This window comes from Bombina bombina, chromosome 1 (genome assembly GCF_027579735.1).
Source record: "Bombina bombina isolate aBomBom1 chromosome 1, aBomBom1.pri, whole genome shotgun sequence".
Classification (NCBI taxonomy): Eukaryota; Metazoa; Chordata; class Amphibia; order Anura; family Bombinatoridae; genus Bombina; species Bombina bombina.
Genome location: NC_069499.1, coordinates 102,406,175 through 102,433,384, shown reverse-complemented (window position 1 = coordinate 102,433,384; position 27,210 = coordinate 102,406,175). Strand labels below are relative to the sequence as shown.

The following is a 27,210-nucleotide window of genomic DNA, read 5'->3' as shown; positions in this document are numbered from 1 at the left end:
GCTCTCTTTGCCATTTCCTGTTGGGGAAGAGAATATCCCACAAGTAAGGATGAAGCCGTGGACCGGACACACCGTAGGAGAAAGAAATTTATCAGGTAAGCATCAATTCTGTTTTTTGACAACATGTTCAAAAACATATTCAAATATGATTTTCCAAACCACAATTTTTTAGAAAATTTTAAGATGAAAACGTGTATTTAGCTTTAGTATCCAATAGAGTTCTTTTTTTTCCAAACTTTTTGATGTCACTTAGAGATTGTTTTTATCCTGTTTCCTATGTTTGTGGGACTGAAGTGGTTAATCTAATTACCGCTTCAGCCTATAAACATGTGAGATTGAGATACAGACCTCAGTCTATGAGTAAGCACCAGTGAGGTGCGAAACATGTCAGACTTACTGCTCTATTGCTGCCATGTCTGTTCATTTTTTTTATGGAGTTTCAATAAATTTAATTTTTTATATATTATCCGCTTGGAGTAGTACCTGCCTAACCACTTCTTGTCTTTGCATACCTACGGATTGATCCTCCGTCTAAGGCTACGGTACTCCAGGGGAAGGTAATATGTCATAAGCCCGTTTGGGCTTCCGGTGATTTCAGCTGAACGCCTAGGTTGCGGCACTACTTTCTATTTGCTACACGCTTCCTGGATCCCTATGCCGCTTGATCGGGCGCTACTGCTGAGTCGGCCACGGAGTATCCACATCACGGCGGCAAAAGGATTTTCAACTAACGGATGCTAACAAGTAAGAGGTTGAACTTATATCTCTGAAAGCGTTTGTGTTACTCTAAGTATAAACATACCGTGATTGACTTAAGGGTTACCTCTAGATACAGAGCTGACTGGTTTATCTCTTAACCACATATATTTGACACCGGACATATTTAAATTACCATACCCCTGTATACAAGCGTTTAAGCATACAGACATGGCAGGTATTGACATTGAATCATGTAACATGTCAATCATTGATCTTCCAAATGAGGACATTATTACTAATGATAGTGAAACATATACATGGGATACTGAGTATCAACATGCAGCATTTGATGTTGCAACTAGACAAAGGTACTTTGACAAAATCTTTTCAGAGGACCCAGAGTCAGATTTAAAGGAACAGCAAGATTTTAAGAAAATATTTAAAAACTTGGAATATATATTATCAGTGGACCTGAGATTGATGTGGGACATTATTGCCTTTAAAAAGTATCTAGATTGCAAGCGCATTCCCAGAGGCCTCAGAATTAAAAAAATTCCCCTCTTTTGAATTTGAGGACCCTGCAGACTTAGATGAATGGAACATGGCACTTACTGAATGTTCTAGCAAAATAATTAATATACTCATCAGAGTCAAAGAAAAAAAGCGTATAAATTTAAAAGAACCCTTGATATCCGCTAAAAAACCATGAAAAAAATGCCAATTTTAACACTTATAAAAAAAGAATGGACGATGCACTTGACAAATTAGATGGTGAACAAGCGACTAGAAAGGGCAATAAATGTATACGTGATAAGGAAGATTATGAGCAAAATCAAGTTTATAACTGGGCAGCCCTACGCCAGCAAAATATGTACAGAAGGAAATCTAATTTCAAAAATAAAAGTAATAAAGGTGCTGACAAGAAAGGCCAAACAACCACAGATAAGGAACAACTAAAGTCAATTCTAAAGAATAAAAATAAGAATAAGAACCAAAGGAAAGTGGTGTTCAGCACAGATGAAGGGGATTCTACAAACTCTGATATATATATATATATATATAGTGCTAGAAGTATATGTGCTTCAGCATGCTCCTCTTCTATGTCTTCTTTGAGCTCTCTCTCCTCCTCTCCTTCTCCTTCTTGTTCTTCTTTTTTACAGGAATCGTCAACAGAAGAAGTGGAAGAGGCTCCTATAATAGACAAGCCGAAGACCAGAAGAAATCCTCAAAGAAACAAAGGCGAAGAAGAAGATGGAAAAATAAAAGGAGAAGGAAAGAACAAGAAAAAGAAGGGACAATAACTTCTGATACTACAACTGCAATGACAAGTTCATCTAGGAATCAAATTGATCATGGACTAAGTATAATAAATCTATCTAACCATGAACTAAATGCCCATGAAACAAATATGCTCTCAAAGGGATTGGGGTTTGCACCTACAAGTAATTTCTCTAGTTTTTCCACTTTCCTGGATGTTAATAAATGTGTCCGTAAATTAACACTCAAAAGGTACTTTGTAATGAATACATTTCAGGACAATACTGATTCCAGGAGAGTGGAAAACAAAAAGAGATATTACAAAAAAGCACATGTAAATTTTGAAGAAGCCTGTACTTTGACTATGTTAGTTGACATGTACAATGATGAAAATTTAAATTACCAAACAGTATCTTTTCCAAAACCAAAACATCACTCAGATTTTTACCCTACTAATTTTAGGGGACCATGTATTAATGCGTTTAAAAAAGCTGTACAAAAAGACATTCTGGCATTAGAAAATAACCTAGGACACAATGCTGCCCCCCTTAATCTGACCTTTAATGAGCGTAAAGCCATTAAATCTTTGCAAAATAATCAGGGCATAGTAATACGCAATTCGGATAAGGGGGGCAGCATTGTTGTTATGAATTAGGAAGCATACTTTGATGAGGCATACAGACAATTGTCTAATGATAACACATACAAAAAATTAACTAACAATCCAACTAATTTGTTTAGAAAGGAACTTGTAAAATTGGTAGATAATGGAATCGCTTTAGGGATTTTTGATGAAACTGACAAATCTTCTCTTGTTCCAGCTAACCCAATCTGCCCTATTTTTCATCATGTGCCTAAGGTGCATAAGGATGCGAGGTGCCCTCCGGGTAGGCCAATTGTGGCAGGCATTGGCTCTTTGTTTGAGCCTTTAGCCACATGGCTTGATTCCATCTTACAGCCTGTTGCTGTGTCACAGTTGAGCTACCTACAGGACACCTTGCATCTTTTGCTTACCTTGGGGAAAGTTAATTGGCATACAGATTACTCCTGGGGTGTAATAGACATCACCTCTTCTGTATACATCGATTCCACAGAATCGAGGCATCATGGCTGTGAAATATTTTATGCAAAGACAATCGTACTATGCTTAGTCTGAAATTGATTATATATGTGAGGTATTACAAGTTTTATTATCCCACAATTATTTTTTATTTAACAATGAATATTTTTTGCAAATATGTGGCACGGCGATGGGGGCAAAATTTCCCCCCTCGTTTGCCAACATCTTTGTAGCCTTTTGGGAACAAACATACCTTTATTCTTCAAAAAAGCAGTGTAACCAACACATTGCACATTATGTGCGTTTCATAGATGATTTGTTATTTATTTTTAAGATACCTATGGATGATGACACATTCTCAAACTTTTTAAAATATTGTGATGGAAATGATTTAAATTTAAAATTTACAGGGGTACATAGCCAGAAGACAGTCAATTACTTAGATCTTACTATACAAATTGTAGATAATACAATAGTGACCAGTACATATAGAAAGCAAACAGCAGGTAATACCATACTGCACGCACACTCTCAACATCCAAATCATCTAGTTCGGTCCATACCAAAATCACAGTTCCTAAGATTAAGACGTAATACAAAAATAGATAGTATATACGATAAGCAGTCCATAGAACTTAGGGATAGACTGAAAATTAGAGGATACAACTACCAACAGCTGGAAAATGTGAGAAAACTGGTTCAAATTAATAAAAGTACAAATCAGGAACAGGATTTGTCTCAAAAAACACTTATCAATGATTCTAATTTTAATGATGCAATTGTTTTCTCTACACCATATAGCCAACAATATGAACAAATAGTTAAAATTTTGAAAAAACATCTTAGCTTGTTGCAATCGGATGATGCCTTACAGCCACTAATACAACATTGCAAATTTGTGCCATATTTAAAAAATGATGCACAGATACTGTTTCCCCTTTTTCTTACTTGATGGACAGCTGTCAGTTGGTATCACTAACTTTTTTCCTTCCTTCCTCCCTCCCTCGACTTGTTAAGAATAATTGACAAAAAACACTGGAGAGGTCACGTGGAGACAAGGAGTGATCATGGCACGGTTATGGGCTGGAGGTTGGCTATTTAGCCATATCATTGTAAGACTGCCTGTGCGGCCCGTTAAGGGTATGTTGTAACTACTGCTGAAATTTACTAGTGGTCTTCAGTTAAAGCTTTTGTTCAGCAAGTAAAGTTAAAGTAGTTGTTAGACAGTATTCATACTATGTATTTGCGGTGAAATTTGGGGTCTGGCACGTAGGTGTGGCAGTGTGGGGTGGGGAGGATCCCGAGGAATATCTTGACCTGCAGTGGTGGTTTCTGGTGAAACTAGTATTGGGTCCCGCTATGCCAGTGATTCTCCCTGCACTTTGCCGACCTGCCACAGGGGGGTATTACCGCACCTGAGACGTGGGCCCACAAGTTCATGTTAATGCTGGTGCTTTTTTTTTTTTTTAAATGGTGAGAATTTATGTGAATTTGATTTTGTGAGGTTGGGTCGCTTTAATAATTATTCTGCCATAAAAAAGTTGGAATTTTTTTAGTTAATTAAAACTGTGACCTTTTCCAATTTTTTAGGCCAAGAACTGTGTCTTTGTTGGGGGGAGTTGGTTGTTGGGAAATAAGGAAATATTGAAAGGGGTTTGGTTTTAGAGTTGTTGGTTTTCTTTGGGTTTCCTGGATGTTACTTTAGGAACTCCAGACCTTAATTGGAAGTAGCTACGCAGCGACTGTTGATGCAGATTTGGGGTTTGAAGCCCCTTTATCCTTCCCTACAATGGCATGTCAGGGTATTGCTGAGTGACATTAGATAATATATATATATATGTATATATATATATATATATATATATATATATATACATATATATGATAAGATAAAATAATACATTTATATATTAAATATTAAACTTGGACATGCTCTGACCATAGCTAGATACATTCATTTGTATTGCAAGTCTGATGTCAGAAATTAGGTGACACCACCCCCATTTGCTGATTACACATCAGAGTTCAAAGCAGACAAACCTCTTTACACTCAATATACAGACTGCACTTTGATGTATTTCTAAATAACTCAAAATAATTGCCTTGATACTTACCTAAATCAGGATGCCCCCTGTAGACAACAGACATTTCAGTCTGAACTGATATTGAAATATACAAAAATTCTCAAGGATTGTAGCCCTTATCATCAGTATTAATTACCCTATGCTGAGTTCAAATACACGAAGCTCAGACTTACGTCTCTATGGAAAATAGCAGGAGAAGGCAAAGAAAGTATTTTAAAACCTGTGTATTTGGAAAGCATAAGAATTAAAATTTTAAGTTTAACTTATATCCATAATTGGCAGATATATGCAAAATATGCTCAGGATTGGGTGAATGTACCAATATATATATGAATCTAGAAAATTGTTTTAGGCCTAATATACTACATTGGATGAATGTCTGCTATATTAAAAAAGTAGCTGCATTGGTGAATTTAAAACGTTTTGCAAACTTTCAGAATAAAAGAGCATTTGCTTTTTTCCAGAATCTGATCCCAATGAGGTTTGGAAATGAATACATCTTCAATAAGTTGTCCAATGAATTATATCATATCTGTGTTTTCGTGCATTCAAAATAACATTATCAAGAGAAATATGGAGTATATTTACAGTAATAGGAAATGAGAATCCAATAAATATATCTGTATAATTAGTTACTACAGAGTTCACTTCCATTTACATATATGATATAAGATTGTGACTGGAAAATGCAATATATACCAGTATATTAAATGAACTGATATATTAATTAATATCATACAGAAATTATTACATTAAAATCCTTTTAAGTCCCCTCATAAAAATGAGACTTTTAAATGCATCTCTTAAAATATTATAAGTAGAATTGTACAGAAGCATACATCAGATAGGTATATTATAGAAATTAAATGTTATGCACAGGCCTAATATTTAGTGTGTATAAGAATACATACTCAATCAATATACCCATGTTTGGTATTTAAATACAAATGCTCAGTTGAGCCAGATAGTCACATGTATATTGACCAGATAGTTTATTAATACTAGGAAATAATAAGTATATTGAGTATACATTTATGAAAGTCTATATGTTCTGTACTTTAAAATATTTTGCTAATAAAACTGCATTCCTAGGTATTTGGCTGTTAAGAGTAGTATTACCAGTAAGCCAATGAAAGAAAAGGGTGTAACCAGATCCTATTGGAATGATTACCGAATGAAGGAGTGGCTTATGATTGATATAGGCTTTCACTCTATGCAAGATGGACGCACTTTGTAAACTGACTCCTGGCTGGAACAATCTCTTTGGACAAGAGAGATACTTTGTGACCTGTACCCTTGCAAAATAAGTGATACCTTCATGTATGACCATAAGAAAAATCTGGGATCTTGAGCTCTCTTATTGGTATCTGGTATAGTATCGCGGTCTTATACTTTTAAAAGTTTATAGCAAAGATATTATTTATAGCCATAGTTTATTTGAAGCTGTATTTAAAGGGGTAATTTATAAATTATAATTCATATTTCACAAACCGATGTAGTCTATAAATAAACATATCTAGCATTAAGCCATTTACTATTAAGAGGGAAGGATTTTTGTATTTTAAAGTTATAAGTTAATTTGAGTTACTGTGATATATTTTAGAAATTGTATTTACAATTGTGGCTAAGTTGGAACTATTTAATGCTATATTAAGTGGTATATGTTGAGTTGATAAATTTGTGTAAATATCTTTGGTTGATCTTTGAAAGTATTATAAGACTATTTTTGGATAATATAGTGAATTGTATTCCCTGAAATTTTTTACTGTGAGATTTGGATAGCTATACAGTATAGCTGTAAAAAGCTGACTAGAAAATATCACCTGAACATCTCTATGTAAAAAAGAAAGATATTTTACCTCAAAAGTTTCTCAGTAGCTACATCCCATTGTAAAGGACTTCTAAGCAAAAAATCAGTATGTCTGTCCTGGGACAGCCGAAGGATTGAGTCTCGTGCACTCTCATCTTATTTCCCTATTCAGTGTAAGGAAGTTTACAATGAAATCCCATGAGAGTTAAGTGAAATCTCATGAGATCACAGTAAAAGAGTTCATGACCTCAGCACTGCTGATGCTGATTGGCTGCTGTTCATTTCTTCATTTTTTTATTTTTATTTTACCTGCAGCTGGGCAGTAACTGAGTATACATTTTTACACAGAACTTACTCTGCTGAGCTGAGGAAATTGTGAGGTAAAATATCTTCCTTTTTTACATAGAGATGCTCAGGTGATATTTTCCTGTCAGCTTTTTACAGTTATACTGCATCAGTTTCAAGTGATTTAGCATATGAGTATTATGTGCCTTTAATATTTCTCACTAAATACAAACGGTTCTTGTAAAATTCATGTGGGATATTTGTTAAGTGATTTATTTTGACTTAAGGTTAATTTACAGAAATATTGTATCCATAAATGGGATAATAGACAATGTCTATTAAATAGTAATTATTCTAAATATCTCTATAGCCTGCTTTATATTTTAATATTGTATTGACAAATTGATATATATATATATGGTCATAGGTGGCATTCAGTTACTACTTAAATATATTGGATTCACGAACTCAGAACCCTCAATATTGATAATCCAAAAGGTCTAAATATAGATTTGGACCTGCAGGCTTTTATGTAAGAATAAGGGAACATCTAGGAACTGACTAGAGTGTATTTTTATTAGAATCATGTGTACCTAGACCCTAGAAAAGGGGATCAGACATGGCTCTATTATGTTCCATAGGAGCACATTCTGGAGTAAATTTATAGCACTACTTTGGGAAGTGTATTTGTATACTTATTGATGGGAAGGTGCTCTAATATTTATATTTATATTAATTATGGTTGAGGAAATATGTCTTTTATGAACTGATGTTTTAAATATATGTTAAGGGGTTTTTATTCATTTTTAATTATGCATTTGTATGTACTTTTATGTATTTTTATGAACTTCACTAACAATAATCACATTTAGGTACGTTTTGTGTCTTTACAATATTTATTATTAATGTTCCTTTTATGAAGAAAAATATTAAAATACTTCATGAATTGTTCTCATATATATTACATTATAATGGCGGTTAGCAGCAATCACATTGTTTTCTGACTCGCCTTTTACCTCTGTGTTGTTTTTTTAGAAATACTCGTAGCCCCTCACTATAAGGGCATATGATGGACTTCATTCATCCATTGATTGGGTGTATCCAGCGAATATCAACCTATCAGATCTTTTTATTTTGGAGGTGTGCCCCTCCCCGCCATGTTGAAATAGAAAGCCATAATCAGGGTAATGATATTCTCTTGAAAAAGTCGGGTCGCAACCCGACGAAACGCGTAGAGTTCTGTGCACTGAGGAGTATTGAGCTACACTGTAGTAGCTTACAACAACAAATAACATCTAACTGTCAGGAATCCGTGAGGCTACCCTTGCCGTGATCAGTTCCAGTTAAGTCTTGGACTTCCGGATTGGATAGCGGACATCTCTAACAGCTTAGCCGGTGGAAAGACCCTGTGTGCTGGAAAGAGACGGAGGATTGTCTGTGCTCAGCGGTGTTACTGCCGAGTGGTGACTTTTAATGCTTGCATTTTTTATGTGTTATGTACGTCTTTGCCCATATATGTCTGTTTACCAGTTGTAATTCACATTAAACAGTTTTACGTTCAGAGTGGGTTGCGCTCTGTGTTCTTTTTGTTTTTACAGTCTATTCCTTGGGAGCAGGAACACAGTTCATTGCACCCTTCCATCCACCTGTCTTCTCAGCGTTTTTCTCTCTGGGAAGTATTGTTTCACTTATTGAAATATAATTATATGTCATGTTTTAGATATTGTGTAAAACCTGCTTCATCAAAGTTTCATGTTCCTAAGGTTTATGCCTGTGAGATTCGAATTATATTACATAGGAGCTTTTAGTAGAGACTGAAAAATATATTTATTTTCAGCACATATTTCTTTGTAATTTTTTGTTGTGGGGTCAGAGAAGCGCAGTCTATATTTGTTTTTGTATACTTAAATATAATCAATGTGTTTATAGAGATTAACTGGTTAGAATTTAGGAATGAATTTAATTAATTTTTGATATTAAATATTAATGTTTATAATATTTTTATTGTCATAATTTCTAGATATCTCAATAGCATTTTGGAATACACTACCAAGATTATATAATGTTTTACTGGAGTGTATTGAAAAATTTCACTATACTAATTGGAGATATTGTTGACGATAATTTTATGATTGACTATTAATATTCATAATTCCATTAATCAAAAATATTGTTACTTAAATATATATTACAGATTGAAGGTTACTGCTGAGATATAAATAAATAATATTTCTAACCTAGTATATATAACAGGCAAGAATCACCAGCATTATTAAGTCATAAATTAATTAACATGGCTCAAGAAGCGCTATTTTTGGGACAGTGAGAGAGGAGGGGCAACAGGTTTGGGAGGAGGAGAAGTCGGTTCAGCAGGTTCTACTAGAACAAGTACCAGACCTATTGGAAATGGGCACCATAGCCCCAGAAGATTATAGATATATTAAAGGCTTGGTGCAAGTGGGACTACCGTGGAAGCTAAGGGGGCTGTTAAATATCATTGAGTTGACCATTGAATTGTTAGCACCGGCAAGCCCTGCAACTGAAAGCATGATTGCGACTGAAAGTGTCTCTTATACACATCATTAGCTCCTCAATCTCTGAAGTGGTATGAGGATCAGGAACTGAGCATCATAGAAAAGAATATCAGCTTTATTTCTGCTAAATCTATTATGAATGTTGTGCAAGATTTGCCATACACATGGCGCCTTTACAACAGCTGCAGAGGCTGGCAAAAGGGTATTTTAGTTTTACCCTTTTTTTGCATTGTGACTGTTTTGTACACCAATGGTACTTGTGCCCTGGGAGGGGAATAAGTTAGGTGGCGTCAATTCTGACTGAGCTCGTCATCTTTTACAAACTTATAGCAGTCATCACACTGGCTATATGTAATACACAGTTTTAGCTCTTATGCAGAGGACAGTTATAACTCTGCTTTACTGCATATGTATTTATCTTTAATTTTCTTTCAATTCATATTTTTCTTATCAGGCAGCTTTTATATCTTATGACTTAACGCAAGTGAGGCAACTCTGATATCTGCCGCTTGGCGGGGGAGGGGGGGCATGAAAGTGTTGGGGTAAGAGAAGCACTGACAATCTGTGCAGTGGGTGGGAACTAAAAGAAGTGGGAAATCTGGGCAGCAGAAATATAGTGCTGCAACTGCTTTTCTACTTAAAATTGTGCACAGCAATTTTTGTTTTGAGCGCAATGTCTGCATCATCAGCAGGAGGAGAGGTAATTATTTTATTGCCTCTCTCCGCTTTGCACTTATTGTCCTGTGTGAACAGTTTGGATTGTCCTGTGTGAACAGTTTGGGTTCCACTTATAAAGTTCCCCTAGCAAGGGCTGCTGGAGTTCCCAATGCAGGATAGCAGCAGTCCTTGCTCTATTTTGGCGGCTGATTGCCTGCCTGTGCTTTTTTTTTAACAAACGTCTGCAGGCAACAAACAGTAGCTGGGGCTTTAAGAGGGCAGAGCTGTCAACCTTTCATTTCCTCCCTCCACTATTCAGATCGGCAATGCATTACTGGGATGTTCTGCTCTTAGCTCTTAACTGCTGCTGAGATAGCTCGCATGTGAAGGTGCTAAGGAGGGGCAGCCTTGTTAAAGTATTTATTTTACAAACATTTAACCCCTTATGCTCAGAGTGTATTTGTTGTTTATAACATTTGTGTTAAAAAAAACATTCATAAACAATGTTATATAATTATACGGAACACAATATTTATTTATACTTTTGATTTTGGAGTGGCATGTTTTAAAGCCATCTCTCTCAATCTTATATTAAAAAAAGACATGTGCCTCTATTATGTAACTAATAGTATTTTATAATTAATTTAAGGACATGATTTACTATTTATTTACTATTTTAACTGATTGTGTAGGAACAAAACGTTTTTTAATCACAACATGTTTATTTTTTGTAAAAAAGAAAATGGCATGTGCTTACCTCTTTTTGTTAATAAAGTAAATAATGTTCCTTGCTAATAGGTTAATAAAGAAGGCAATAAATTAGCTAAAGGCCTAGGTTGCTCTGAAAGGTTGATAAACTAAAAAAAATATTCTATTAGGCATACAAATGTACATAATTTCTTCTGTTAAGTGTGATCAGTCCACGGGTCATCATTACTTGTGGGATATTAACTGCTCCCCTACAGGAAGTGCAAGAGGATTCACCCAGCAGAGTTGCTATATAGCTCCTCCCCTCTACGTCACCTCCAGTCATTCTCTTGCACCCAACGACTAGATAGGATGTGTGAGAGGACTATGGTGATATATTTAGTTTTTATATCTTCAATCAAAAGTTTGTTGTTTTATAATAGCACCGGAGTGTGTTATTCCTTCTCTGGTAGAATTTGAAGAAGAATCTACCTGAGTTTTTTTCTATGATTTTAGCCGGAGTAGTTAAGATCATATTGCTGTTTCTCGGCCATCTGAGGAGAGGCAAACTTCAGATCAGGGGACAGCAGGCAGATTAATCTGCAAAGAGGTATGTAGCAGTTTATTATTTTCTGACATGGAATTGATGAGAAAATCCTGCCATACCGTTATAATGTAAACCCAGCCTTGAATGCAGTAGATGTAGCTGATATCAGGCTGTCATGTATGTATATTTTATACTTCTCTGGTTTTTAGACTGTATACATAGACTTAACCTAATTTGCAGGGACTTGCAATAGGTTTTAAATGACAATTAATTATTGAGGTAAAACGTTTTTTTGCTGGCATGTAAAAACGTTTTTTTCTCTGAGGTACTGGGTGAAAAAATGTTTTGGGCACTATTTTTCCACTTGGCAATAGTTTTGATTTAAATTAGAGCAGTTCACTGATCCCTCTCACTGTTATGTGTGTGGGGGAGGGGCCATTTTGGTGCTTTCACTATGCATCAGAAAAAACTCAGTCAGAGATTCATTTTCTTCCTGCATGATCCGGTTCATCTCTACAGAGTTCAGGGATCTCCAAAGCCTTTTTTGAGGGAAGTAATCATTACAGCACAGCTGTGCTGATTGTATTGACTGTGATAAAAAAAAAACAAAAAAAAAACAAAAAACGTTTATTTGTGTATTTTTTTCTGCTGCCTGGGTTAGTTATCATTTGCTGAGGGGAACAATCCTTTGCTAAAACTGTATATTCTGACAAAGATTGATGCTATAACTTAATTATTTTAACTGTTATAATATTTTTCTGTGCTTCTTAAAGGCACAGTTCGTTTTCATATTATTTGTAAATTACTTTGTAAAGTATTTCCAAGTTGCTGTTTATTTGCTAGTGTGTTAAACATGTCTGATTCAGAGGAATATCTCTGTGCTATATGTGTTAATGCCAAAGTGGAGCCCAATAGAAATTTATGTACTAAATGTATTGATGCTACTTTAAAAAACAGTCAATCTGTACAAATTGAACATATTTCACCAAACAACGAGGGGAGAGTTATGCCGGCTAACTCGCCTCACGTGTCAGTACCTGCATCTCCCGCTCAGGAGGTGCGTGATATTGTAGCGCCGAGTACATCTGGGCGGCCATTACAAATCACATTACAAGATATGGCTACTGTTATGACTGAAGTTTTGGCTAAACTACCAGAACTAAGAGGTAAACGTGATCACTCTGGGGTGAGAACAGAGTGCGCTGATAATGCAAGGGCCATGTCTGATACTGCGTCACAGTTTGCAGAACGTGAAGACGGAGAGCTTCATTCTGTGGGTGACGGTTCTGATCCAAATAAACTGGACTCAGACATTTCAAATTTTAAATTTAAGCTTGAGAACCTCCGTGTGTTACTAGGGGAGGTATTAGCGGCTCTGAATGATTGTAACACAGTTGCAATCCCAGAAAAAATGTGTAGGTTGGATAAATATTTTGCGGTACCGACGAGTAATATTTTGCGGTACCGACGAGTACTGACGTTTTTCCTATACCTAAGAGACTTACTGACATTGTTACTAAGGAGTGGGATAGACCCGGTGTGCCTTTCTCACCCCCTCCTATATTTAGAAAAATGTTTCCAATAGACGCCGCCACACGGGATTTATGGCAAATGGTCCCTAAGGTGGAGGGAGCAGTTTCTACTTTAGCTAAGCGTACCACTATCCCAGTGGAGGATAGCTGTGCTTTTTCAGATCCAATGGATAAAAAATTAGAGGGTTACCTTAAGAAAATGTTTGTTCAACAAGGATTTATATTGCAACCTCTTGCATGTATTGCGCCTGTCACGGCTGCAGCAGCATTTTGGTTTGAGTCTCTGGAAGAGACACTTCAATCATCCACACTAGATGACATCACACACAAACTTAAATTCCTTAAGTTAGCTAATTCATTTATTTCAGATGCCGTAGTACATTTAACTAAACTTGCGGCTAAAAATTCAGGATTCGCCATTCAGACACGCAGAGCTCTGTGGCTGAAATCCTGGTCAGCTGATGTTACGTCTAAATCTAAATTGCTTAATATTCCTTTCAAAGGGCAGACCTTATTCGGGCCCGGCTTGAAAGAGATTATTGCTGACATTACAGGAGGTAAAGGTCATGCCCTGCCTCAGGACAAGGCCAAAGCCAAGGCTAGACAGTCCAATTTTCGTTCCTTTCGTAATTTCAAAGCAGGAGCAGCATCAACTTCCTCTGCACCAAAACAGGAAGGAGCTGTTGCTCGCTACAGACAAGGCTGGAAACCTAACCAGTCCTAGAACAGGGGCAAACAGGCCAGAAAACCTGCTGCTGCCCCTAAGACAGCATGAATTGAGGGCCCCCGATCCGGGACCGGATCTAGTGGGGGGCAGACTTTCCCTCTTCGCCCAGGCTTGGGCAAGAGATGTTCAGGATCCCTGGGCGTTAGAGATCATATCTCAGGGATACCTTCTGGACTTCAAATCCTCTCCCCCAAGAGGGAGATTTCATCTGTCAAGGTTGTCAACAAACCTAACAAAGAAGGAAGCGTTTCTACGCTGCGTACAAGATCTTTTATTAATGGGAGTGATCCATCCAGTTCCGCGGTTGGAACAAGGACAAGGGTTTTACTCAAATCTGTTTGTAGTTCCCAAAAAAGAGGGAACCTTCAGGCCAATCTTGGATTTAAAGATCCTAAACAAATTCCTAAGAGTTCCATCGTTCAAGATGGAAACTATTCGAACAATTTTTGCCCATGATCCAAGAGGGTCAGTACATGACCACAGTGGATTTAAAGGATGCTTACCTTCACATACCGATTCACAGAAGTCATTACCGGTATCTAAGGTTTGCCTTTTTAGACAGGCATTACCAGTTTGTAGCTCTTCCATTCGGACTGGCTACGGCTCCAAGAATCTTCACAAAGGTTCTGGGCACTCTTCTGGCGGTACTAAGACCGCGAGGAATTTCAGTAGCTCCGTACTTAGACGACATACTGATACAAGCTTCAAGCTTTCAAACTGCCAAATCTCATACAGAGATAGTACTGGCATTTCTAAGGTCGCATGGATGGAAAGTGAACGAAGAGAAAAGTTCTCTCTTTCCACTCACAAGAGTTCCCTTCCTGGGGACTCTGATAGATTCTGTAGAAATGAAAATTTACCTGACAGAGGACAGGTTAACAAAACTTCAAAATGCATGCCGTGTCCTTCATTCCATTCAACACTCTAAATCTGAATCAAGAGACCAGAAATTCTCTTCTATGGTGGCTTTATCGGCCACATCTGTCCAGGGGAATGCCATTCAGCAGGCCAGACTGGTCAATTGTAACAACAGACGCCAGCCTACTAGGTTGGGGCGCTGTCTGGAATTCTCTGAAGGCTCAGGGACTATGGAATCAGGAGGAGAGTTTTCTTCCAATAAACATTCTGGAATTGAGAGCAGTCCTCAATGCTCTTCTGGCTTGGCCCCAGTTAACAACTCGGGGGTTCATCAGGTTCCAGTCGGACAACATCACGACTGTAGCTTATATCAACCATCAGGGAGGGACAAGAAGCTCCCTAGCAATGATGGAAGTATCGAAGATAATTCGCTGGGCAGAGTCTCACTCTTGCCACCTGTCTGCAATCCACATCCCGGGAGTGGAGAACTGGGAGGCGGATTTCTTAAGTCGTCAGACTTTTCATCCGGGGGAGTGGGAACTTCATCCAGAGGTCTTTGCCCAAATACTTCGACGTTGGGGCAAACCAGAGATAGATCTCATGGCGTCTCGACAGAACGCCAAGCTTCCGCGCTACGGGTCCAGATCCAGGGATCCGGGAGCGGTCCTGATAGATGCCTTGACAGCACCATGGACCTTCAGGATGGCTTATGTGTTTCCACCTTTCCCGATGCTTCCTCGATTGATTGCCAGAATCAAACAGGAGAAAGCATCAGTGATTCTAATAGCGCCTGCATGGCCACGCAGGACTTGGTATGCAGATCTGGTGGACATGTCATTCTGTCCACCTTGGTCGTTACCTCTGAAACAGGACCTTCTGATTCAGGGTCCTTTCAAACATCAAAATCTAACTTCTCTGAAGCGGACTGCTTGGAAATTGAACGCTTGATCTTATCAAAGCGTGGTTTTTCTGAGTCAGTTATTGATACCTTAATACAGGCTAGGAAGCCTGTTACCAGAAAGATTTACCATAAAATATGGCGTAAATACCTATATTGGTGCGAATCCAAAGGTTACTCTTGGAGTAAGGTTAGGATTCCTAGGATATTGTCTTTTCTACAAGAAGGTTTAGAAAAGGGGTTATCCGCTAGTTCCTTAAAGGGACAGATCTCAGCTCTGTCCATTCTGTTACACAAGCGTCTGTCAGAAGTTCCAGACGTTCAGGCTTTTTGTCAGGCTTTGGCCAGGATTAAACCTGTGTTTAAAGCTGTGGCTCCACCATGGAGTTTAAACCTTGTTCTTAACGTTTTACAGGGTGTTCCGTTTGAACCCCTTCATTCCATTGATATAAAGTTGTTATCTTGGAAAGTTCTATTTTTAATGGCTATTTCCTCGGCTCGAAGAGTCTCTGAGTTATCAGCCTTACATTGTGATTCTCCTTATTTGATTTTTCACTCGGATAAGGTAGTTCTGCGTACTAAACCTGGGTTCTTACCTAAGGTAGTCACTAACAGGAATATCAATCAGGAGATTGTTGTTCCATCCTTGTGCCCAAATCCTTCTTCGAGGAAGGAACGTCTTTTGCACAATCTGGATGTAGTTCGTGCCCTTAAATTTTATTTACAGGCAACTAAAGATTTTCGACAAACGTCTTCCCTGTTTGTCATTTACTCTGGTCAGAGGAGAGGTCAAAAAGCTTCTGCTACCTCTCTCTCTTTTTGGCTTCGTAGCATAATTCGTTTAGCTTATGAGACTGCTGGACAGCAGCCTCCTGAAAGAATTACAGCTCATTCCACTAGAGCTGTGGCTTCCACTTGGGCCTTTAAGAATGAGGCCTCTGTTGAACAGATTTGCAAGGCTGCAACTTGGTCTTCGCTTCATACTTTTTCCAAATTTTACAAATTTGACACTTTTGCTTCCTCGGAGGCTATTTTTGGGAGAAAGGTTCTTCAGGCAGTGGTTCCTTCTGTATAAAGAGCCTGCCTATCCCTCCCGTCATCCGTGTACTTTTGCTTTGGTATTGGTATCCCACAAGTAATGATGACCCGTGGACTGATCACACTTAACAGAAGAAAACAAAATTTATGCTTACCTGATAAATTCCTTTCTTCTGTAGTGTGATCAGTCCACGGCCCGCCCTGTTTTTTTAAGGCAGGTAAATATTTTTTAAATTATACTCCAGTCACCACTACACCCTTAGCTTCTCCTTTCTCGTTGGTCCTTGGTCGAATGACTGGAGGTGACGTAGAGGGGAGGAGCTATATAGCAACTCTGCTGGGTGAATCCTCTTGCACTTCCTGTAGGGGAGCAGTTAATATCCCACAAGTAATGATGACCCGTGGACTGATCACACTACAGAAGAAAGGAATTTATCAGGTAAGCATAAATTTTGTTTTTCCTTTTCAGATTAAAAAATGTTAACATGTTTCAGCAAAATCATTTAAAATAATACAGGAAATAAAAAGGAAATGCAAGTTGTGCACAACTGATTTCTGAAGGTTATAGTTGACTGGAGTTAATAAAGATGGCTGCCACAGCTGTGATGGTGATCAGGGACATGACTCCACAGCATGAAAACACAAAGTAGTTTTATTCAAGAGAAGAGCATCCATTTAATACAACTCCAAGGATTGTTGCCAGAGAAAAAAGGCTCCCAGTTTATTCTAATAAAGTGATTATTTTACTCAAAAAGCGATTTCCACATGAAATAAATTCTTCTATTTTAAAATCCATTCGTATAACTGAAATCCAAATCACTTATAATGAAACATCACATTCCTTCGCCAGAATGAGACTTTCCACTGAAGTTTAAAAATAAATAAAAAAAACAACAGATTTGTATCCTCCCCAGAATCCCTAGGCAACTGTGTGTTGTGAACCATAAGGGGCAGTGTGTTGTCTATGTGCGCTGGCAAATATTGCTGCAATGTTGCTTAATGGTACAAATATGTTTTAAAGAAGCTTAGCAACAGCATTTCATACCCCCCAACTGTCCCGATTTTCGCAAGACAGTCCCGGGTTGCTAGCCATCTGTCCCGCATTGCCCCATGCATTAAAAAAAAAGAATAATTTAAATTCTATTGGGCCCATACTCAGAAGCAGCTGGCTTTTATCTCCCAGGGTTATATACCTGTTAGATTCCCTGTGGAAAAGGAAAGGTGTGTGGGTTTAGCAGGAGTAAGAAGGTTGTATACCCTCTGACCTCAGGTAATGGTGACCTCTAACCTCTGGTAGTGATGATGTCTAACCCCAGGTGATAATACTAGCATGACTTCAGTTTTATAGGATGAGTGCTAACACCAAGGTAACGGACAGTGGCAGCCTCAGACTGCCAGCTAATGTGCTTGCCAACCCCGGACCCCATACAATGAATTACAGATACCCATATATGATGTAGTGTGTGTGTCTATCTGTATTTATAAGTGTGTGTGTGTCTATCTGCATGTATAAGTGTAAGCTATGTAGTGTGTGTGTATCTGTATGAATAAGTGTGTGTATCTGCATTTATAAGTGTATGCTATGTAGTGTGTGTGTGTGTGTGTATGTGTGTCTGCGTGTATAAATGTAAGCTATGTAGTGTGTGTGTATCTGTATGTATAAGTGTGTATCTGCATGTATAAGTTTATGCTATGTAGTGTGTGCTTATGCATGTATAAGTGTATCCTATGTAGTGTGTGTGTATCTGCATGTGTAAGTGTATACTATGTAGTGTGTGTGTGTGTATCTGCATGTATAAGTGTAAGCTATGTAGTGTGTGTGTGTCTGCATGTGTAAGTGTATACTATGTAGTGTGTGTGTGTATCTGCATGTATAAGTGTAAGCTATGTAGTGTGTGTGTGTGTTATGTGCATGTATTAGTGTATGCTATGTAGTGTGTGTATCTGCATATGTAAGTGTATGCTATGTAGTGTGTGTGTATATCTGCATGTGTAAGTGTATACTATGTAGTGTGTGTATCTGCATGTATAAGTGTAAGCTATGCAGTGTGTGTGTATCTACATGTATAAGTGTAAGCTATGTAGTGTGTGTGTGTGTTATCTGCATGTATAAGTGTATGCCATGTAGTGTGTGTATCTGCATATGTAAGTGTATGCTATGTAGTGTGTGTGTGTGTGTGTATCTGCATGTATAAGTGTAAGCTATGTAGGGTGTGTGTGTGTTATCTGCATGTATAAGTGTATGCTATGTAGTGTGTGTATCTGCATATGTAAGTGTATGCTATGTAGTCAGGGCCGCCACTAGAAATTTTGGGGCCCCTGACTTAACCATTGATCAGCCCCCCCCCCCCCCTCCTTTGACATGTGCAATTTTTGACTGAGTGACTAAAATGTATATGCACTTTATTCTTGTCTATTTAAACTTTGAAATGTTGTAAAGGTAGTAACATACAAACACACAGAAACACTCATACACTGAAACACACACACACACACACACACACACACACTCACACATAAGGATTCACATATAGACACTCTAGCAGACATGCAAAGAAACACACTCAGACACAGACACTCAAACAGACACTCAGCACTTGTTTACATTGAGACCTGACAAGTAATGAGGTAAACTACAGTTTTGTAAAAAAAGGAGATTTAGAAAAAAAAATAATGATGACAACAGCATGCAGTGGCTGAAAGGAAGGGCCCTGAACTGCCTAAACAATAATTTAAAGGTTAAATGGTAGATTGGTGACTTCCGGAAAGGTCTAATTAGTCTTAAAGTCTGTAGAAAGATGTGAATAATCAGTAGTAAGGTCAAAATGTCCTAAAAAGGGACAATGGACACACACACAAACTCAAACTTGCACATACACCCAAGGAAACACCGACAGAGACAGCCTCAGAAAACACACAAAGACATACTCACACACAGAGACACCCACAGAAAACACACAAAGACATACACACACAGAGAGACAACCACATAAAACACATAAAGACATACATACACACACCCTCACTGAGACATCCACAGAAAACACACACCTTCACAGAGACATCTACAGAAAACACAGACATACACACCCACCCTCACAGAGGCATCCAGAGAAAATACACAAAGACAAAACTTACACACACCCTCACAGAGACACCCATAGAAAAAGCTCAAAGACATATGCATGCACACACCCTCACCGACATCCACAGAAAATGCACAAAGACATACACACCCACCCTCACAGAGAGACCCACAGAAAAAAAATACATACACACTCATAGAGACACAAACCAAAGCACAAAGACATAAACACAGACACCCACAGAAACACTCACAGCAGGAAACATTTATGCACATTGCATCCCCTAAATCAACAGTGTGTGACATGCATGATAAAAAAAATTGCAGAAATTAAGAGATCACTTTTTAAATAATCATATTTGTAAATGTGCAAACAAAAATAATTCTGTGAATTCAAAATTGTATATTAATGATCTGGGTAGATGGCTAGATGAAGAAAAGTACTTTTAAAAGGATGACATATGTTTGTTTGATTTTTCCCCATTTTCCCCAACCAAGAGCACCACTTCAAATATAGTGTACAAATGTTCCCATCTGTCAGCTGTACTTATGGATCTTGAAAATGCTGTACTCTATATGGTCTTGGTGGAACCATAAGCTGTGGTACGCACACACTGTGCAAACAAAGTGCCAAGTCTGTCTCACACTGTGCATAGTGGTTTAGTGCACACCCAGAAATCCTCTCAAAAGCTAATACTTTACTCCTTGTACTAACATCTCCCATGCTAAATTAGCACTCTGCTGTAGTACCCACTGGTGGCTGCCAAAATGTAAAAAAAAAAAAGTTTTAGTTCTTTCCTCATGGGGCCCCCCTGGCCCATTGGGCCCCTGACAGGAGTCACCCCTGTCACCCCCTGATGGCGGCCCTGTATGTAGTGTGTGTGTGTGTATATCTGCATGTGTAAGTGTATACTATGTAGTGTGTGTGTATCTGCATGTAAAAGTGTAAGCTATGTAGTGTGTGTGTATCTACATTTATAAGTGTATGCTATGTAGTGTGTGTGTGTGTGTGTAACTGCACGTGTAAATGTATGCTATGTAATGTGTGTTTATCTGTGTGTATAAGTGTATGCTATGTAGTGTGTGTATCCGCCTATATACGTGTATGATATGTAGTGTGTGTGTGTGTATCTGCTTGTGTAAGTGTATGCTATGTAGTGTGTGTGTATCTGCATGTATAAGTGTATGCTATGTAGTGTGTGTGTGGTGTATCTGCATGTGTAAGTGTATGCTATGTAGTGTGTGTGTGTAAGCGTATGTTATGTAGTGTGGTACTGGTGCATTTTTGCTGACTTTAAAGGCCAGAATCTAGAATATTAATGGGGAATGCACAGAACAGTTTTAAAGAATCTATTATTATGTCCAATTGGGATAAAAATATTTAGCACTGTCTCTGCAAAGGCTAATTAAATACAGAGCCCACAAAGCTATACCAGTGGTTTGAGCTTGTGTTTGATTTGCTGCCTAAGAGTATTAAAAGATGACTTTATTTAGAATTTTATTTATATAACTTTGGCCTTATGATTTTTTTTAAGCTCCGTCCCTGCTCCTGCCTACCACATTTCATTTTTTGCTGCGGGAGGGGGGTGCTGTCCCTCTTTTGAAGTTTGAAAAGAGATAAAATATTTCAAATGGATCCAGTACTCCCAACAGACTATAAAATCAGTTTAGATAAATTATAAAGTATAGTGAAGGAATTATAGAACAAAAAAATTAAACAATAACAAACTTTTTTTTTTTTGTTAGAAATCTAACAAGTGCATATTATTGTGCATCTATATACACAGTATAGCTATTTTTTATTTTTGTTTATTAGTCTGTGTTTCTTTGTGCCTGTGTGTGTAAGCGTGTGTATCTGAGTCTTTGAGTGTGTGAGTGTTTTGTGTCTTTGAATGTGTGTGTCTTAGGTGTGTTTCTGTGTCTGTTATTGAGTAAATGTGTCTGTGATTACTGTGTGTCTGTGAGTGTGTTTGCCTTTGAATGTTTCTGTTTCTGTGTGCCTATGAGTGTGTGTGTGCCTTTGAATGTTTTTGTTTGTGTGTGCCTGAGTGTTTCTGTAGACTTTAAAGTATCCAAGAATTTAACCTCTATTGGGTTCATATGTGTGTTTATCTGGCTCTTATACTAGCCAGTGCCTCATCAGCCCCTGACCTCACTACATGTCACTGCTGCAGTGAAACCTAGGTTTCAAAAAGGTGGCAGCTATAATTTAAAGGGAGGTGCATAAAAATGTTTAATGTCCCTTTTAATATGTGCTTTGCGTCATTTTATAAATACACTGACTGATGTGCTCTGCTTTGTGTATCTTATTGTCTAGTAGTACATTGTGATTAGTAATAACTTTGCAATTGTCTATTTTATGTTTGTACCTGAGCTTCTTTAATAGAAAGAACTAATAAAAACATAATTTATGTAAGTACTTACCTGATAAATTCATTTTCTCCAACATTGGTGTGTCCGGTCCATGGCGTCATCCATTACTTGTGGGAAATGTTCTCCCCCACAGGGAAAGGCAAGGAGAGAACACAGCAAGAGCTGTCCATATAGCTCCCCCTCTGGCTCCGCCCCCCAGTCATTCTCCTTGCCGCTCTGAACAAGTAGCATCTACCACGGGGATGGCGAGGAGTTTGTGGTGTTAGTTGTAGTTTTTTATTCTTCTATCAAGAGTTTGTTATTTTAAAATAGTGCTGGCTTGTACTATTTACTCTATAACAGAAAAGTGATGAAGATTTCTGTTTAAGAGGGCTATGATTTTAGCACAAGTAACTAAAATCCATTACTGTTACCACGCAGGACTGTTGAAACAAGAGAACTTCAGTTGGGGGTAACAGTTTGCAGACTCATCTGCTTCAGGTATGACTAGTCTCCTTCTAACAACACAGGCTAAAGCTAGATGACAGTCATTTTTCCCCTCAGGGGAAACGGTAAGCCATTTTTCTTTCACCTCAGCAAAAAAGATAACAGGCTTCCCCTTTTTGTTTTTTATGCTGGTAGACACTGTTAGGGGCTAAATCGATTGGTTTTTATTACAATATTATACCATTTGAAATATTTTATAAGTTCACATACACTTGGGAACGTTTTTTATTGATCTGGCTTGTTTTAGACACCTAAATCTAGTCAGGAAGGCCCCTTCACTCTAGTGTGCTGAGGGAGGAAGCCTCATTTTGGCACTTCAGCTGCGCAGTTGAATTTCAAGGCAGTGCATGCAGATTCATGTGAGAGGGTCCTGTGGCTCAGAAAGTGACTCCAAAAGGCTTTTTTCTGTGAATGGTGACCCCTAAGGAAGGTAAAAAGCTGCAGCAAGGCTGTAGCTGGGATTGTGGTGTATAAAAACAGTTAAATCCAACAATTAGCTCCGGTTTGCTTGTTTTAAGAGCTAGAGTCTCCATATTTGCTGTGCAATACTTTCTAAGCATTAAGACACTGGGGTCCAAATTTCAGAAAAATCGGATATTGCCTTCATAGTTTTTTGAACATTCAGAAATAAATGTGTCATTTTATTATTTAAAGAGACAGTAACGTTTTTGTTTAAAATCGTTTTTATTGCATTGTTTGCCTGCCTAAATCTGTTTAACATGTCTGTTCTATCAGATAACCTATGTTCTGTGTGTATAGAGACAAATGAGGTTCCCCCTTCGAGTGTTTGTGATAATTGCGCCATAGCGTCCAAACAAAATCAGGACAGCTCTGTTATTTTTCATAATGTTGCCCAAGATGATTTGTCTAATGAAGGTAGTGGGGATAGCTCTACATCCTCTCCTTCTGTGTCTACACCAGCTTTGCCCGCGCAGGCGACACCTAGCGCACCAGTGCTTATTTCTATGCAACAATTATCAGCAGTAGTGGATAATTCTATAGCAAATCTTTTATCCAAACTGCCAGCTTTTCAGAGAAAGCGTGATTGTTCAGTTTTAAATACAGATAAAAAGGATGAACAATCAGACGCTGACGATGCCTTATCTATTTTACCCTCACATCAATCGGAATTGGCTGTGAGGGAAGGGCTGTCTGAGGGTGAAATTTCAGACTCAGGAAAAATTTCTCAACAGGCAGAACCTGATCTAATGGCATTTAAGTTTAAGCTAGAACATCTCCGCGCTTTGCTTAAGGAGGTATTAGCTACTCTGGATGACTGTGATTCCATGGTAGTACCAGAGAAGTTGTGCAAATTGGACAAATTTTTAGAGGTCCCAGTGCACGACGACACTTTTCCAATACCTAAGAGGGTAGCGAACATAGTGGAAAAGGAGTGGGAGAAGCCAGGTGTACCCTTTGCCCCACCTCCTATATTTAAGAAAATGTTTCCCATAGTAGACCCTAGAAGGGACGCATGGCAAACGGTCCCGAAGGTTGAGGGAGCTGTTTCAACACTAGCGAAGCGCACAACTATTCCTATAGAGGACAGCTGCGCTTTCAAAGATCATATGGATAAAAAATTGGAAGGATTGCTTAAAAAGATTTTTGTTCAGCAAGGGTTCATCCTTCAACCAGCTACGTGTGTTATTACTGTCACTTCAGCGGCGTCCTTTTGGTTCGAAGAACTAGAAAGGTTGCTCCAGAAAGAGACTTCCTATGAAGAAGTCATGGACAGAATTCACGCATTAAAGTTAGCTAATTCCTTTATATTGGATGCCGCCTTTCAAATAACGAAATTGGCGGCGAAAAACTCAGGTTTTGCTATAGTAGCGTGGAGGGTGTTTTGGCTAAAATCCTGGTCGGCAGATGTGTCGTCCAAGACTAAGTTACTGAATATTCCTTTCAAGGGTAAGACCCTTTTTGGGCCGGAATTGAAGGAAATTATTTCAGACATCACTGGGGGTAAGGGCCATGCCCTCCCAGGATAGGCCTTTTAAGGCTAAGAACAAGTCTAATTTTCGTTCCTTTCGCAATTTCAGGAACGGACCGGCTAATAACTCCACTGCCGCTAGACAAGAAGGTAACGCGGCCCAGCCCAAACCCGCTTGGAAGCCCATGCAAGGCTGGAACAAGGGTAAACAAACCAAGAAACCTGCTGCTGCTACCAAGACAGCATGAAGGGGTAGCCCCCGATCCGGGACCGGATCTGGTAGGGGGCAGACTATCTCTCTTCGCTCAGGCTTGGGCAAGAGATGTTCTGGATCCCTGGGCACTAGAGATAGTTTCCAAGGGATACCTGTTAGAATTCAAGGTACTTCCTCCAAAGGGAAGGTTCCACCTGTCTCGCTTATCTTCAGACCAGATAAAGAAACAGGCATTCTTACATTGTGTAAGTGACCTATCAAAGATGGGAGTGATAAACCCAGTCCCCTCCGGGGAACAAGGTCTAGGGTTTTACTCAAACCTGTTTGTGGTTCCCAAAAAAGAGGGAACTTTCAGGCCAATTCTGGATTTAAAGATATTAAACAAGTTCCTCAGAGTTCCATCCTTCAAGATGAAAACCATTCGGACAATTTTACCAACAATCCAGCAGGGCCAATTTTTGACTACCGTGGATCTAAAGGATGCGTATCTGCATATCCCAATCCACAAATCTCATCATCAGTTCCTGAGGTTCGCCTTTCTGGACAAACATTACCAGTTTGTGGCTCTTCCATTCGGTTTAGCCACCGCTCCCAGAATTTTCACAAAGGTGCTAGGGTCCCTTCTAGCGGTCCTAAGACCGAGGGGTATCGCTGTAGCACCCTATCTAGACGACATCCTAATCCAAGCGTCGTCTCTTTCCAAAGCGAGGGCTCATACAGACATTGTGTTGGCTTTTCTCAGATCTCACGGGTGGAAGGTGAACATAGAAAAAAGTTCACTGTCACCGTCCACAAGGGTTCCCTTTCTGGGAACAATAATAGATTCTGTGGAAATGAAGATCTTTCACACAGATGTCAGAAAGACAAAGCTTCTAAAAGCTTGTTGAGTTCTTCACTCTATTCCTCAACCCTCCATAGCTCAATGCATGGAAGTAATAGGACTAATGGTCGCAGCATTGGATGTGGTTCCTTTTGCTCAAATTCATCTAAGACCATTACAGCTGTGCATGCTCAATCAGTGGAATGGGGACTATACAGACTTGTCTCCCCAAATTCAAGTAGACCAGGTAACCAGGGACTCACTTCTCTGGTGGTTGACCCAGGATCACCTGTCTCAGGGAATGAGTTTCCGCAGACCGGAGTGGGTCATCGTCACGACCGACCCCAGCCTCTTGGGGTGGGGCACGGTCTGGGACTCTCTGAAAGCTCAGGGCCTATGGTCGCGGGAAGAGTCGCTTCTCCCGATAAACATTTTGGAACTAAGAGCTATATTCAATGCGCTCCTGGCTTGGCCTCAGCTAGCGGAAGCCAGGTTCATAAGATTTCAGTCGGAAAACATAACGACTGTTGCGTACATCAATCATCAGGGGGGAACAAAGAGTTCCCTAGCGATGAAGGAAGTAACCAAGATAATCCAATGGGCAGAGAATCTCTCCTGCCATCTATCTGCTATTCACATCCCAGGAGTAGACAACTAGGAGGCGGACTATTTGAGTCGTCAGACTTTCCATCCGGGGGAGTGGGAACTCCATCTGGAGGTCTTTGCTCATTTAACCCAATTATGGGGCATTCCAGACATGGATCTAATGGTGTCCCGTCAGAACTTCAAGATTCTTTGCTACGGGTCCAGATCCAGGGATCCTAAGGCAACTCTAGTGGATGCATTAGTGGCGCCTTGGTCGTTCAACCTAGCATATGTGTTTCCACTGTTTCCTCTCCTCTCCAGGCTCATAGCCAGGATCAAACAGGAGAAGGCCTCGGTGATTCTGATAGCTCCTGCGTGGCCACGCAGGACTTGGTATGCAGACCTGGTGAATATGTCATCGGCTCCACCATGGAAGCTACCTTTGAGACAGGACCTTCTAGTACAAGGTCCATTCGAACATCCCAATCTAGTTTCTCTGCAGCTGACTGCTTGGAAATTGAACGCTTGATTTTATCCAAGCGTGGGTTTTCAAATTCTGTGATTGATACTCTGGTCCAAGCCAGAAAACCTGTGACTAGAAAGATTTACCATAAAATATGGAAAAAATATATCTGTTGGTGTGAATCCAAAGGATTCTCCTGGAGTAAGATTAAAATTCCAAAGATTCACTCCTTTCTCCAAGAAGGTTTAGATAAAGGATTGTCAGCTAGTTCTCTAAAAGGACAGATTTCTGCATTATCCGTCTTGTTGCACAAACGACTGGCAGCTTTGCCAGATGTACAAGCTTTTGTTCAGGCTTTGGTTAGAATCAAGCCTGTTTACAGACCCATGACTCCTCCTTGGAGTCTAAATTTAGTTCTTTCAGTTCTTCAAGGGGTTCCGTTTGAACCTTTACATTCCATAGATATTAAGTTACTATCTTGGAAAGTTCTGTTTTTGGTTGCTATTTCTTCTGCTAGAAGAGTTTCTGAATTATCTACCTTGCAGTGTGATCCACCCTATCTGGTGTTCCATTCAGATAAG

The 27,210-nt window shown here is 38.9% G+C and overlaps 1 long non-coding RNA gene across 1 annotated transcript in view; it reads left to right on the top strand.

The window, feature by feature from the left end:
- Window positions 1–8,758, top strand: part of LOC128644910 (uncharacterized) — an 86,351-nt gene extending 77,593 nt beyond the window's left edge. The window contains exon 2 of the long non-coding RNA XR_008400061.1: window positions 8,231–8,758. This is a non-coding gene — a long non-coding RNA (uncharacterized LOC128644910). The remainder of the gene's footprint in view (window positions 1–8,230) is intronic.
- Window positions 8,759–27,210: the final 18,452 nt, after the last annotated feature.